A 13,308-nucleotide genomic window follows, 5' to 3' on the forward strand; every position below is an offset into this window, starting at 1 on the left:
ACAACTGCATGTTTATTTTTCATAAAATGTGTTCACGAAAAGCACAGATAACCCCAAAGTTAAGTAAATCACATACTTCTTATATGCCAAGAAAGCCAATATTCTCATATATAAATAACACCACAGAATGCCCTGAGAGAATATAGTTCTTATATTACGTTGTCAGCAGAAAATATTCAAGTTTAGCAGTGTTATGCCAGAAGTTGAATTTTCTAAAAGATACACTCAAGCTTTTACAGTATTAGTGCAGCTATAGACAATTATCTGTAGCATAGTAGTAATGTCAAAAGTGTAGGAAGTGCAATCTCCTTACTCCCTAAACATGAAATTATTTGAAACATTGTGCATGTATTTTGTATCCTCATTTAGAAGGGTGAAGATCAATAGTTTCAGTCAAAAAGACATTTGTATTTTGAGTCCACAAAAATGTAACATATCCCTACACAGCATTAAATACTCTTATATGCAATGTCTTACTCTTCTGAACATCTGATTCTTTTTCATAATTTTATATAATTTTAAGTATTTGAAATTCCTTAACATATCCGCTGCACTCATTTTCTTTAAGGACACATAAAATGAATACATGCTATTTTAGAGCATTTATTTCCTACTCACTTATCTTAAGATTATAATACGACTTTACTTCATTTGATTCTCCTATGTTCTGTGTTGACATACCTGCTGGCATTACCACAGGATTTCTGTGTCTTATGTGAAATACTAAATGTTTAACATTCACATTGACGATTCTAAATTACTTTATTGTATGCCAAAATAATCAGGTTTGCTTCAAAGTCGTTGTTGAAACTTCATAACTTTAACATTTCTAAGTATATCTCCAAAATCTAATCTATTCATGGTCAATTTTAGTTTATGATGCGAAATTTAAACATCTCACAAGTCCATCAGTATCAAAATTGACTTTATGTTGACACATATTGGGACACTACTTCTGTTCAAGGGTAACAGGGAGTATTTTGAGTAATCTATGTGCTATATCCAAATATCATTTATTTGTTACTTCACAAGCTGTGTTATGCATAAAAGGAAGAACTTATTAGTAAGAAAATAAAAACACCTCCATACAGCAAGTACTAGACATCTTTTTTTTTTTTTTTTTTTAAGATTTTATTTACTTGACAGAGAAAAACACAGCAAGAGAGGGAACACAAGCAGGGGTAGTGGGAAAGGTAGAAGCAGGCTTCCCAAGGAGCAGGAAGCCCGATGCGGGACTTGATCCCAGGACCCTGGGATCATGACCCGAGCCAAAGGCAGACGCTTAATGGCTGAGCCACCCAGGTGCCCCTAGACATCTTTTTATAGGACTATTCTACCACAAAATAATAATAGCAGAAAATCAAATATATTTTAATGCAAATGGGATTTTGAAGGAATTAATTATCCTGTAGTCTGTGAGTTAGGAAGCTTTCATGGAAAGTGATGTCCTAAATGTCCTATTGGCTTAAAGTCAAGAAAAGAAAGCACTCCAGAGGTGGACATGGCTTTAAACTGAAAGATTTACACATGTAGATCTTTAGAATTCTTTTAAGGAGTAATATAATCATGAAAATCATGGTTCATGTATATAGTATTGTATGGTGATGAATATAGCATAATATATAAACAGTACAATAAACCTAAGGACAATAAATCACCAATTTTCTGAAATTAATATAATGAAATTTCCCCAAGAACAAATTTTTTTCAAGATTTTATTTATTTATTTGAGAGAGAGAGGGAGAACACAAAGGTAGGGTGAGAGAGAGAAGCAGAGTCCCCACTTAGTGGATAACACCCGATATAGGACTTGATCCCATCCCTGGGATCATGACCTGAGCTGAAGGCAGATGCTTAACTGACTGAGCCACCCCGATGCCTTCAAGAAAAAAATTTCTTCATAATTTATGTTAAAAAGATATTACCATCTCTCATCGACTCATAATCTACTTGTAGAGTTTAACTAACACTAGATAAACAATGACAATCATATATTAGCTTATAGTTATCAGTGGAAATATAAGAATGAGAATAAATGGACTTAATTATTTGCTCATCATTTATCTTTTTCTTAAATAGTAGAAAATACATGTAATTATGCTTGTGAGAGGTTTGTAAGAGAGTGGTTGATGTTCATAGAGAAAAGGTTGCATTTTACATTGCTTTTGACACATTGCTTAATGTTTAATTATGATCCGCAACAGAATAAGGAGACTATACTAGAGTTATACCCTGTGCTTATTTTGTCAAGAATTCCATCAAGATTTTGTTGTTAAACCTAAAATGCCTTCTATAGTTCAACAGGTTTTATTTTTGACAAAAACTTTAACTTTCGTCATAGAATTCTTTATCTTAAGACTAAGGCTGTAATTATTTCAACAATCAAGGCTTATCTCCCATAGAAATTTATTGATCCAATCTAGTTTCAAGACAGTTTGCTCACAGAACCCAACGAACAGAAGAAAACAAAAGTGAAGAAGTGGCTTTAAAATACTCCTAGAACCCTGAATAACATTAAGTACAGAGATGTAAATAAAATGTTAAATCCTGAATTATATATAGTTTACGCTTATCCAGAACAGAGGACAATTATTTTTGAGTATGGCATGTTTTTTATGCTTCTCTATTAATGTAGAAATTCTAGACAGGCTTCAGGAACTCAAATTATTTTTTAAAAAGTTATAAATGAAGAAGAACCATTTAATCATTAAAGGTAATAAAGGGTTTTTCAAAAGCTTGTTCCTTAACTATTATTAAGCTTTCACTGTGTAATTTTGGTTTATAGAGTATCTACTCACAGAGTCTTAAATTAAATAGATGATGTAATCATTGAACACAGCAAATATTTCTCATGCACTTTTCTTTTAAGTTAAAAATTTCCAAAGGCTTAAAAAATCTTAGGCATACTCTCTCTTCTCTCTGTCCCTGTCTGTTGTCTTTTTTTTACCAATGATGATAGGTGTATATTAGAAACAGTGAACTGGAGAAAATTATTTGGAGAAAAGAAACTGGAATGAATTGTCATTGAGGTTAAAGCATTGGCTTGGTAATCAAGTAAGGATTTCTCTGTATCTGCCATTATTGTGATGCTATTACTAGGAAAATCACTTCATACTCCATCTCTTATGTGTGTGTATGTGTTTGTGTAGACAAAATAAAGTCAAAATACCATATACTACTATCCTGTCACAAAATTCTGTGACTCAAGTGATATTTTACATTATGTTTTAAATTGTAAATTGGTTTGTAGTTACATAGATTACTCTAATCACTTCAACAAAACCTATGATATAAAAAAATACATTGTTTCAAGTGTGGATGTGTCTTGAATGAAAACAAAAATAGAAAAATGAAAGAAAGCAAATGTATTTTCACTTAAACTGGTGGCATACTAGCTAATGTGGATCAGCTTTTACCAAGAAAAATTTAAATTTTTATGGAGAGGCTAAAATATGAAAAAGGAAACTTGGATAATTGTGACCCATCAGTAGGGCAATTTTTCACCTAAAATTATCTATTTTGGAAAAGGCAGCCAACAGAATGTGAAACTATGCATGGATTGTGTCAGCCTCTTAAAGACAAAATTTGGAGTCTGGGTCTATCAAGGAAGGGAGGCTTCTTGACCCTCCCATTGTTTGATTTGGCTCTCTGAAGGGCTAAACCACACAAGGAGAATTTTAAGAGGAATGAAAAATGGGACCTAGACGAGCCCCACATACCCTAAAGCTCAAAGTCCTATCATTGTAAACACATTAACTGGGATATATTAATCTAGGGATTATCATGTACCTATTTTCTCCTTCCAGAAGCAAAGGTGAATACCCTTGGGAGGACTTCTGTGTAGCCTCAAATATTTTCCTTGTGTAAGTGTCTATCATTCAATCAAAATTACTAAACACTTGAGGAAACAAAGGGATAGGACTAAAAGCTAGGAGAAAATTATGAAACAACCATCTGCAGAGGATGCTGACAATAATTATATTAGGTAAGACATTAAAGCAAAAATGCTTAAAATGTTCAGTGTTACATGCAACTAATGAACCACTGAACACTACATCAAAAACTAATGATGTACTATATGTTGGCTAACTGAACATAATAATAGAAAAAAAAAATGCTCAGAGCTACAGACCATAACATTTCTTTTAGGAGAGAACTGGAATCTATGAAAAAGAATTAAATGGTAATTTTAGAACAGAAAAAATGCATTATTCAACTTTGAGAATACAAGAAGACAATGCAGCAGTATGTTAGTTATCACAGAATAGGGGATTAAGGAACTGGAGGATCTATCAGTAGGAAATATCTGGGGCAATAAATAATACAAAAGAAATGGAAACACAAAAGAGGGCTTAAGAAATCTACAGAAAAATGGATTAAGAAAGTATGATCACATACATTATATAGAGCATAAATAATGAAATATAATATACACAGTGGAATATTATTCAGCCATGAAAAGGAAATCCTGCTATTTACAACATGGATGAACCTGAAAGACATGCTAAGTGAAATAAGCCAGACACAGAAAGACAAACAATGTATGTTCTCACTTACATATGGAATGTAAAAAAGTCACAATCACAGAGCCAGAGTGTGGAACAGTGGTTTTGGGATGGGGGTGGGGTGACAGGAGTACAGACATGTTGGTCAAAGGTATAAACTTCCCGTTGTAAAATGATAAAGTTCTAACAATACTAACAGTTCTAACAATACTGTATTGTATACTTGAAATTTGCTGAAAGAAGAGATCTTAAGTGCTTTTACCATATATATACAAAATGAAAACTATGTGAGGTAATGGCCATGTTGATTAATTTGATTGTGGTAATCATTTCACAGTGCGTATGTGTACTAAATCATCATATTGCATGCACAACCCTAATGTATACAATCTATTTTTCAATCATACTTCAGTAAGGCTGGGAAAAAAACACTAAGCATAAAAAAATAACGGAAGTTAAATCAATTTTAGAAAGAAAGCTACAGGAACCCATTGTTAAAGCCTATAGTTAGAACCTAGTCTAGTAAACATTCTGGTAATCATAGATGGAAGAAGAGAATGAGGGCAAAGTGACAATAGCTTAACGTGTTCCCAAATCAAAGAAATTAAAGAAATTATAAATTCGAGAACAGCTATGAAGAAAATCAATCCCTAAGCACATCGCGAAAGAACTGCTGAAAATCAAAATGAATACAAAAAACCCAAAGGCATTTTCAGTAAAGCCAAATAAAGAAAATTCATCACCAAGAAGCCCATGATTATGGATACACTACGGGGTATTAATCAGGCAGAAGAACAAGAAAAGATTAACCATAAAGCTATAGACAAGTGAGAAAAATCTAAAACCCAAATATTAGGTGTATAGAGCAACATCTTGTCTTATTTAAAATAACACTGAAGTACAGAAGAAAGGAGTGATACTTCCACCCTGCATACAGAAAAGTGCAAGAGACCATCACTCTCAAACTAAAGATGAAAAACAGCTGGATAAAACACAAAAACGGTTTTTTGGGAACTGATCCAAGAGCTGAAATTGCAAGTCACTTACGGCAATTGAACTGCAAGGAGTGGCAGTCTCTCCCAAACAGAAAAGAGACAGAAGAACTGTCGCACGTCAGGAGGGCACAAATAACTTAAAAAAAAAAAAAAAAAAAAAAAGTAACAGTATTCTACAGGGAATCTCTAAGGCTGAGTACTGGTTCAAAGTAACCGGGAGTCCTAAGCACAAAGGAGAGTGGGGTTTTTTTGTTTGTTTTTTGTTTTTGTTTTTTTTTAAGATTTTATTTGTTATTTGACCGAGATCACAACTAGGCAGAGAGGGAGGTGGAAGCAGGCTCCCTGCTGAGCAGAGAGCCCCATGTGGGACTTGATCCCAGGACCCTGAGATCACGACCTGAGCCTAAGGCAGGTGCTTAACCCACTGAGCCACCCAGGCGCCCCGGAGAGTAGGTTCTTAATCACAGACTTTTCTACATCTGCTCCTACTAAATTTTTAATAGAAAGATTGGGAGTTGAGGAGAAGAATAAAGCATCTCCTTAGTGCTGGGGGAAAGCCAGAGGTGGTCTGATGCCAGTGGAGAATCAGAAAGAAATACGAACGCCTTTCCTAACCTCATGACGGGGTGGCAGCTGATTTCTCACACGGGGGCCTACTGAGATATGGATAGAGACAAGCCCATCTCAACTGGGGCAGGCGTAGGAGTCACTGCTCCCGGGGAAGGGCAGATGCAAAACCTTCTGGAAGAGAGAGCAAACAGGCCTTGAGTTCCTCACTGATACAAAGCAGTAAACTCTCACTGCTGAGCAAAGGCAGAGGTAACGTTCTCCTTACAGGAGACGGACATTAACTACAGGGCAGCATTTCCTGCCACCGATGGAAGAGAGGCAGGAACACTGAGGAAATGCACTCCCTGATGATGACTGGGCTGGGCAAGGGGAGACAAGAACTCCCCAGCCCGAAGCTAAGCACAGCAAGGTCATGAACAACACCTCGTGGGCGGCGACAGCGTCTACCACTGGGGAGGGGCGCCACTCTCTGTGATTCAACAATGCAGGGACAACAGAGTCAGGAGGGAAAGACAGACAAACGCTAAGAAAGTTCTCCAGAGACCCATAACCCACAATAAGTATACAAACTATGACCCATCACTAAATGAATGTGGAGTCTCTGGGAACTGCAGACAACGTCAAAGACGTCAAAACACGTGCCAACCACCAACTATAACCACTCCAGAATAAAGGCCTAACAAAGAAGGAGGGAGCATACCCATTTCTGGACATAAATCACATATACAACATCTGTTTTTCTCAACTTGATGTCTAGAACTTATACTCACTCTTTCTAAGAAAAATTTAACAGTCTCTCCATTAGACCAGACACCACTAAGGAAAGACTCACTGAATTTGAAGATAAGTTCAAATATTCAGGGTGAAATGCAAAAATAAAAAAATAAAATAAAATCAAAACAAAAGAGCATTCAAGATATGTGGGACAGAAACAGAAAAGTAATGTTCATGTATTTTATTGATAGAGGGGAAAAAGAAGAGAATGGCCCCAGATTTCCAAAACAAAGACCACAAAACACATAAGTGATAAGTTTAGATAACTGCAACAAGAGAAATACAAAAAGAAGAAAAATGTTAGAAAAAGTTAAAGTCAATTTGCTGAAAGAAAGATGTAAAGAGAAAATCTGGAAGGCATTAAAGAAAAATCAACATTGCATACAGAAGAAGCAAGACAAAAACTTAAACATTCATTTTCAGAAATTGTGCAATACCAGAAACAGTGTGGAAGTGTCTTTAAAATACTTAAAGAAAAATATTTCAACCAGCCCTTCTATGCCAAGCAAAAATATCCCACTTGGTCAAGATTAATAGAAAATAGAAGCAGGTATTAAGAGGATTCATATGTTGTGTTGAAGGACATAGGCTTTCAAGCAGCTAGTATAAATATTTTGAAGGACGAAAGGAAAACATGATCTTACTAAGTAAACAGTTTGGAAACTACGGTAAATAAATGGAGACAAAAAAATAACACAGATTTCAGAAACAAAAAGTACAATAATCAAAATGAGAAATCCACTATAGGTTGTGAACAGGAGCCTGGAGGGAGAGGAAATCATCAGGGACCTGGAACATCCATCACTGAAATGATCTCATCTCAAGGAATAGGAAACTGAAGAAAAGATCACCAACAAAGGTTTAACCAACCCATAACTGGAGTCACAGGAAGAGAGGACTGAAATTAGACCAAAGAAAGAAAAAAAAAAAAGTTTCAATAAAATGACTGCTTCCCCTCACACACAATTTGATTTAAAACATTCAGTTATGCTTTAAGATCCACGCATTTAAGCAGATGCTAACTAGGATAAATACCAAGAAAATCACATCATGGTAGAACTGCTGAAAAATAAGGTGGGGTGGGAGGAGTTTGAAAACAGCCAGAAAAACAAAAGAACTATCACATACATAGCGACACTGAAATGAATGACAGCTAACTTCTCATCAGACACCACAAAAGCCACAGGCAATGCAATACTATCACTAAAATGCCAAAAGTGAGGTTTCAACAGAGAATCCAGGAAAAAAAATAATGAGGAGGAAAATTTACGGTTAAATAAAAGTTCAAGATCCAGGCCATAGACCTGTACTAGAAGAAATGCTAAATCACGTTCTTTGGGCAGAAAAAGAATGACACCAGTGGGAAACTCAGAAAAGCATAAGAAATGGCAAACATATCAGAAAAATAACAATATTTTTTCTGCTGATTTCCTGAAGGCAAATGGCTGTTTAAGAGAAAAGAGTAGCACTGAAGGTAGAACTTCAACAGTTTGTGGAAGGGACAGATAGGAAAACAAGTTAAAGAAAACAGCACAGAGCATGTAGAGTGTCAGACATGAAATGACAGAAAGTGGGAATCTGGAATCAAGAGTGAAGATGGAAAGTAGAATAAATATTAACTCTTAATAAATGTTGAAAATTCGAAGATGTATAATGTGAACTCTAGAGAAGCTACTAAAATAAAATAAATGTAATTGAAAGCCAATAGAATATGAAATAATAAAGTAGAATCAGACGTTAAGAGTAGGCCTACTTATGTATACTCACTACTTTTTAACAGTGGTGTTAAGACATTTCAAGGAATTAAGAAAAACATAGTCATGTGGATAACCTTCTATTTACCTTTACTTAACACTATATGCAAAAATGACAAAAATCACCTTGAAATGAATCAATCTATGCTCTTCCATTTAATCTATAAAATCTTCTAGGAGAAAATATAATAGAGATCCCTATTTGCATTGGGATAGGTAAAAGATTTCATAAGGAAGATATACAAAGCATAAACTATAGAAGAAAAAATAGATAAATTGGATTTCATCACTTCACCCTATTTAAAAGCATTTCTAACAAAACAGAAAGTAAAACTAAAGACCAGTAGAAAATGTTAGCAAAGCCATTACCTGATACAATTTCTTCAGAATATGTATAAATAAGTTTAATAGTTCAGTGAGAAAAGCTTACTAGAAACGTAGAAAAATTTTAACAGATACACCACCAAAACACAGGTGAGGGGAAAAGAACACGTGAAAAGATGCTCCACAAAAAGTCATCAGGGAAATGCATATTATAATTACAACAAGATGCCATGACATACCTATGAGTATGCCTAATGCTGAGTTTTATATATGTATATATCATCTGCTGACTAGAGCAAATCTAGAGCAAATGATTTCTGTGACTAGAAATCACAGAAAATACAGTTTCAAGTGGAAAGTGGTACTACCATTTCTCATCAAGATAAGCAAACCCTAGGGGCACCTGGGTGGCTCAGTCTTTAAGTCTCTGCCTTCAGCTCAGGCCTGTGCTCCCAGGGTCCTGGAATCTAGCTGTGCATCCAGCTCCCTGCTAGGCAGGAAGCCTGCTTCTCTCTCTCCCACTCCCCCTGTTTGTGTTCCCTCTCTCACTGTGTCTCTCTGTCAAATAAATAAGTAAAATCTTAAAAAAAAAAAAAAAAAGATAAGCATACTGTAAAACCTATCAATCCACTGGAATTAAATATTAAATTGTCAAGCGATTTATCAAAACAACACACACACACACAAAAACAAAACAAAACAAAAAAAACCTTATCAGTCCTAATTATCTACCCCATAGAAATGAAAACATGGATCCACACAAACATTTGTACTCAAGGGCGCCTGGGTGGCTCAGTGGGTTAAGCCTCTGCCTTCGGCTCAGGTCATGATCTCAGGGTCCTGGGATTGAGTCCTGCATCGGGCTCTCTGCTTGGCAGGGAGCCTGCTTCCTCCTCTCTCTCTATCTGCCTCTCTGCCTACTTGTGATCTCTGTCAAATAAATAAATAAAGTCTTTAAAAAAAAAATCGTACTCAAAAACTCATAGTAGGTATGTTTCTAGAAGTCAAAAAGTAGAAAAAGCTGATATGGCTATTTCAGACAAGGTAAATACTTCAAGACAGAAAGTATTACCTGACATAACAGAATTCTTCATAATGGTAAAATAATTAGTTCACCAGGAACACATTACAACCTGATGTTTGCATATATCTAATATATCTAATAAGAGAATGTCAACATAAATGAATCAAAACCAGATAGCTCTTGGGGCAGAAATTGACATCTCCAAAATTACAGGTGGAGTGTTTAACTCCTCTCCCTTCGTAAATGATAGAAGTAGACAAAAATAAGAGTAGAGAAAAAAAAATAAGAGTAGAGAATGCATGAACAATTCTATGAAAACAGACTTAATTGATGTTTAAAAATATTACACTGAAATGTACAGAAGATATATTCTCTTAAGTGTACACTGAACACTCACCACACTTTCTATTTTAGGCTATACATTTTTTTTATACATATACAAGCTCTTACATTGCATATTTAAAATTTATAAAGATGTGATCTAATAAACTTCAAGATTGAAATTTTTACCAAAAAAGTATCAAAACAATTACGTTAGAAATGAATATAAATTCAATATCCAGCAAAAAATCCCAATATTTGAACATTTAATAAAACTCTACTAAATAATCCATAGGTCATACGAGAAAATATAACCGAACTTACAAGATATATTGAAGTACATGAAAAGGAAAATATAAATTATCAAACTTGGGCGATGCCACTGAACCACAGCTTATAGACGCATTTATAATGCCTACAGGCAGAGAAAGTTATAAAATCAATGACCAAAGATTTTTCCATGGGGCTTCTGGGTGGCTCAGATAGTTGAGTGTCCTACTCCTGGTTTCTGCTCAGGTCATGATCTCAGGGTCATGAGATCAAGCCCTGTCTGGGGCTCAGGATGGAGTCTGCTTGAGATTCTCTCCCTCTCCCTTCCCCTCTGCCCCTCCACCCGCTCACACATACTCTCTGATAAATAAGATCCTAAAAAAAGATTTTTCTATGAGGACCTAGGAGAGGGAGAACAAAATAAAGCTAAAAAGATTTTAAAAAATAGCAATAAGAGAATAGGTAAGAATAACAGGTTAAAAAAATGGACAAAATAGAATAAATCAAAATTTGATATTTTGAAAGGTTAAAAATGTTGATAGGAAATACTAACTAGATAAATAAAAGTAGACTAATATTTATAAAATATTACATAAAGCTCTAGCTCCTACAGACATTAAGTACATGAGTGACTTTATGCTAATGAATTTGACAATTTAAACTAAATAAATGACATAAAAAATCAAAGCAGACTAGTAAAGAATCATATGTGGCAAACCATATATCTATAAAACAACCAAATTATTTATTTAAAGTTTTTTTTTTATTCATTTATTTGACACAGAGAGAGAGAGAGAAAGTACAAGCAGGCAAAGTGAGAAGGAGAGGGAAAAACAGGCTCCCCACTGAGCAGGGAGCCCCATGTGGGGCTCAATCCCAGAATCCTGAGTGAGATCATGACCTGAGCTGAAGTCAGGTGCTTAACTGACTGAGCCACACCCATGCCCCAAAAGAATTGAATTATTAGTCAAAACCTTTCCTCAAAGAAAACTATATATCCGACTTATTTCATCAGTAAATTCAGTTGAGTAGTTAGGGAAGAATAGCCCCAATTTTTCATAACTTTTTAAAGAAAACAGAAGAGGAGGACGTACTTTTTACTTTACGGGGACAGTTTTACCCTGACATCAAAACCAAAATTATTACCAAAAAACTGTAAAATTAATATCCATTATGCACCTAGTCCCCAACATTTTTTAATAAACTACAAGGAAATCAGATCCAGTGATATATGAAGATGATAATATGCAATAACCAAGTGAATGTCATGAATTTTAATGATTTGATCTAACATATTGGACTAAATATAGGCCAAATAGAGGCAGAAATTGGAGAGGAAGCATTATTACCTGTGGTATGTATTAGCCCTAAGGATGCCTGCAAATTTGGACTCTTGTCAAATATTCCTTGTTATACTAACTCAGTGCATCTATGCTAGACCCACTTACATGAGACCTGCTAAATTTACTCTAACAAACTGAACATCTGTAACTCACGGTTGAGATTCATTATGGAGCAATCCTTAACTTATGTGTAACCTGAAATTAATGAGATGCAGCTGAAGGTTTCCCAGGTCTGATGGCTTGCTTTAATTAAGACTGTCTGAACCCATGGAGCCTCATTTCTTACATCAGGGCAGGCATGCTGATGAATGTGTCTGGGCGTCATCAGCCATCCAGAACTGGACTATGCACGCTATGTTGCCTGATTCATTCCCTCCTTCAGAGCTAACTCGGTGCTGGCCAAATGTATCTTGTAAATTTGATTTTGTTTAAAGCCAAAACCACTGGTTCTAGCCAAGCAGATCAGGCATTGAAGGAAGACTGTAGAATTATGGACGGATTGAGCACATCGTTCCCTTATTTTATAGCAATCCATTAGAAAACAATATTAGGAAAAAATTAAGTCATTCACATGAATATTAACCATGCTAAAGGGTCAAGGGGCCAACTATACAAAACATGTGTAAGTCTGACAAGGAAAACAATTCAAAAAATTAAAGACTCCAGTCATGAAGGATGGATGACACCAGGAGGTGTAAGTGGCCTGCAGCACTTGCTTGGAGATGAGATGAGTTTGCCCTTGAACCCCAAACCTTTCCTCAATGGCTTAACAGGAAGTAATGGTGCCACTTGAGAATGGAGTACACAGGCTACCTGGTATAGACAGATGGCTACGTGCACACACAGAGGGAACACTGTCTGGACATCTGGGTGAAGTTTTAGTCTGGTGTGATAACGTCCTTTATATCAGGGGTATTGAAGAGGAACAAGATGGGGAAATGAGAGACTTAACATATTTTGCAGGGACTTATATATATATATATATATATATATATATATACACACACACACACATATATATATATTTCTAGACAGTTTTTTTCAAAAAATGGATTAAAGACAGGAAATAAATTTTAAATAAATGGATAAATGGATATTTAAATATCCATTTAAATAAGTGGATAAATTTTGCTGTTTATGAGTAGTCATTTAAATCCCAGTTAAGCGCCAAGCTTTTTGAATGACGTGAAAAACGTTTTTTTTTTAATAGATGAAAAGTTGCAAATAACTAAGTCAACTTTATAAAAGAAGCCAAAAATGAGAAGATTCACTCTAACATATGTAAATACTTTGTACAGAGCCTTAATGGTTTTAAAATACTATTAAGCCAAGAAAAGATAACAAACCATAAGAGTGGTCAGAAATGGACATAACTATTTTATGTCCACTTATAAGTCATATTTTTTATGATTACATTTATAAATCTTT

General features: G+C 35.1%; 1 pseudogene across 1 annotated transcript in view; it reads left to right on the top strand.

Moving 5' to 3' along the window:
- Positions 1-12,607: 12,607 nt before the first annotated feature.
- LOC308339032 (small nuclear ribonucleoprotein F-like) overlaps positions 12,608-13,308 on the top strand; it is a 55,720-nt pseudogene continuing 55,019 nt past the window's right edge. The window contains exon 1 of the transcript in view: positions 12,608-12,839. The product of the transcript in view is annotated as a small nuclear ribonucleoprotein F-like (transcript). The remainder of the gene's footprint in view (positions 12,840-13,308) is intronic.

Source organism: Martes martes (assembly GCF_963455335.1).
Source record: "Martes martes genome assembly, chromosome: 2".
In the NCBI taxonomy this organism is placed as follows: domain Eukaryota; kingdom Metazoa; phylum Chordata; class Mammalia; order Carnivora; family Mustelidae; genus Martes; species Martes martes.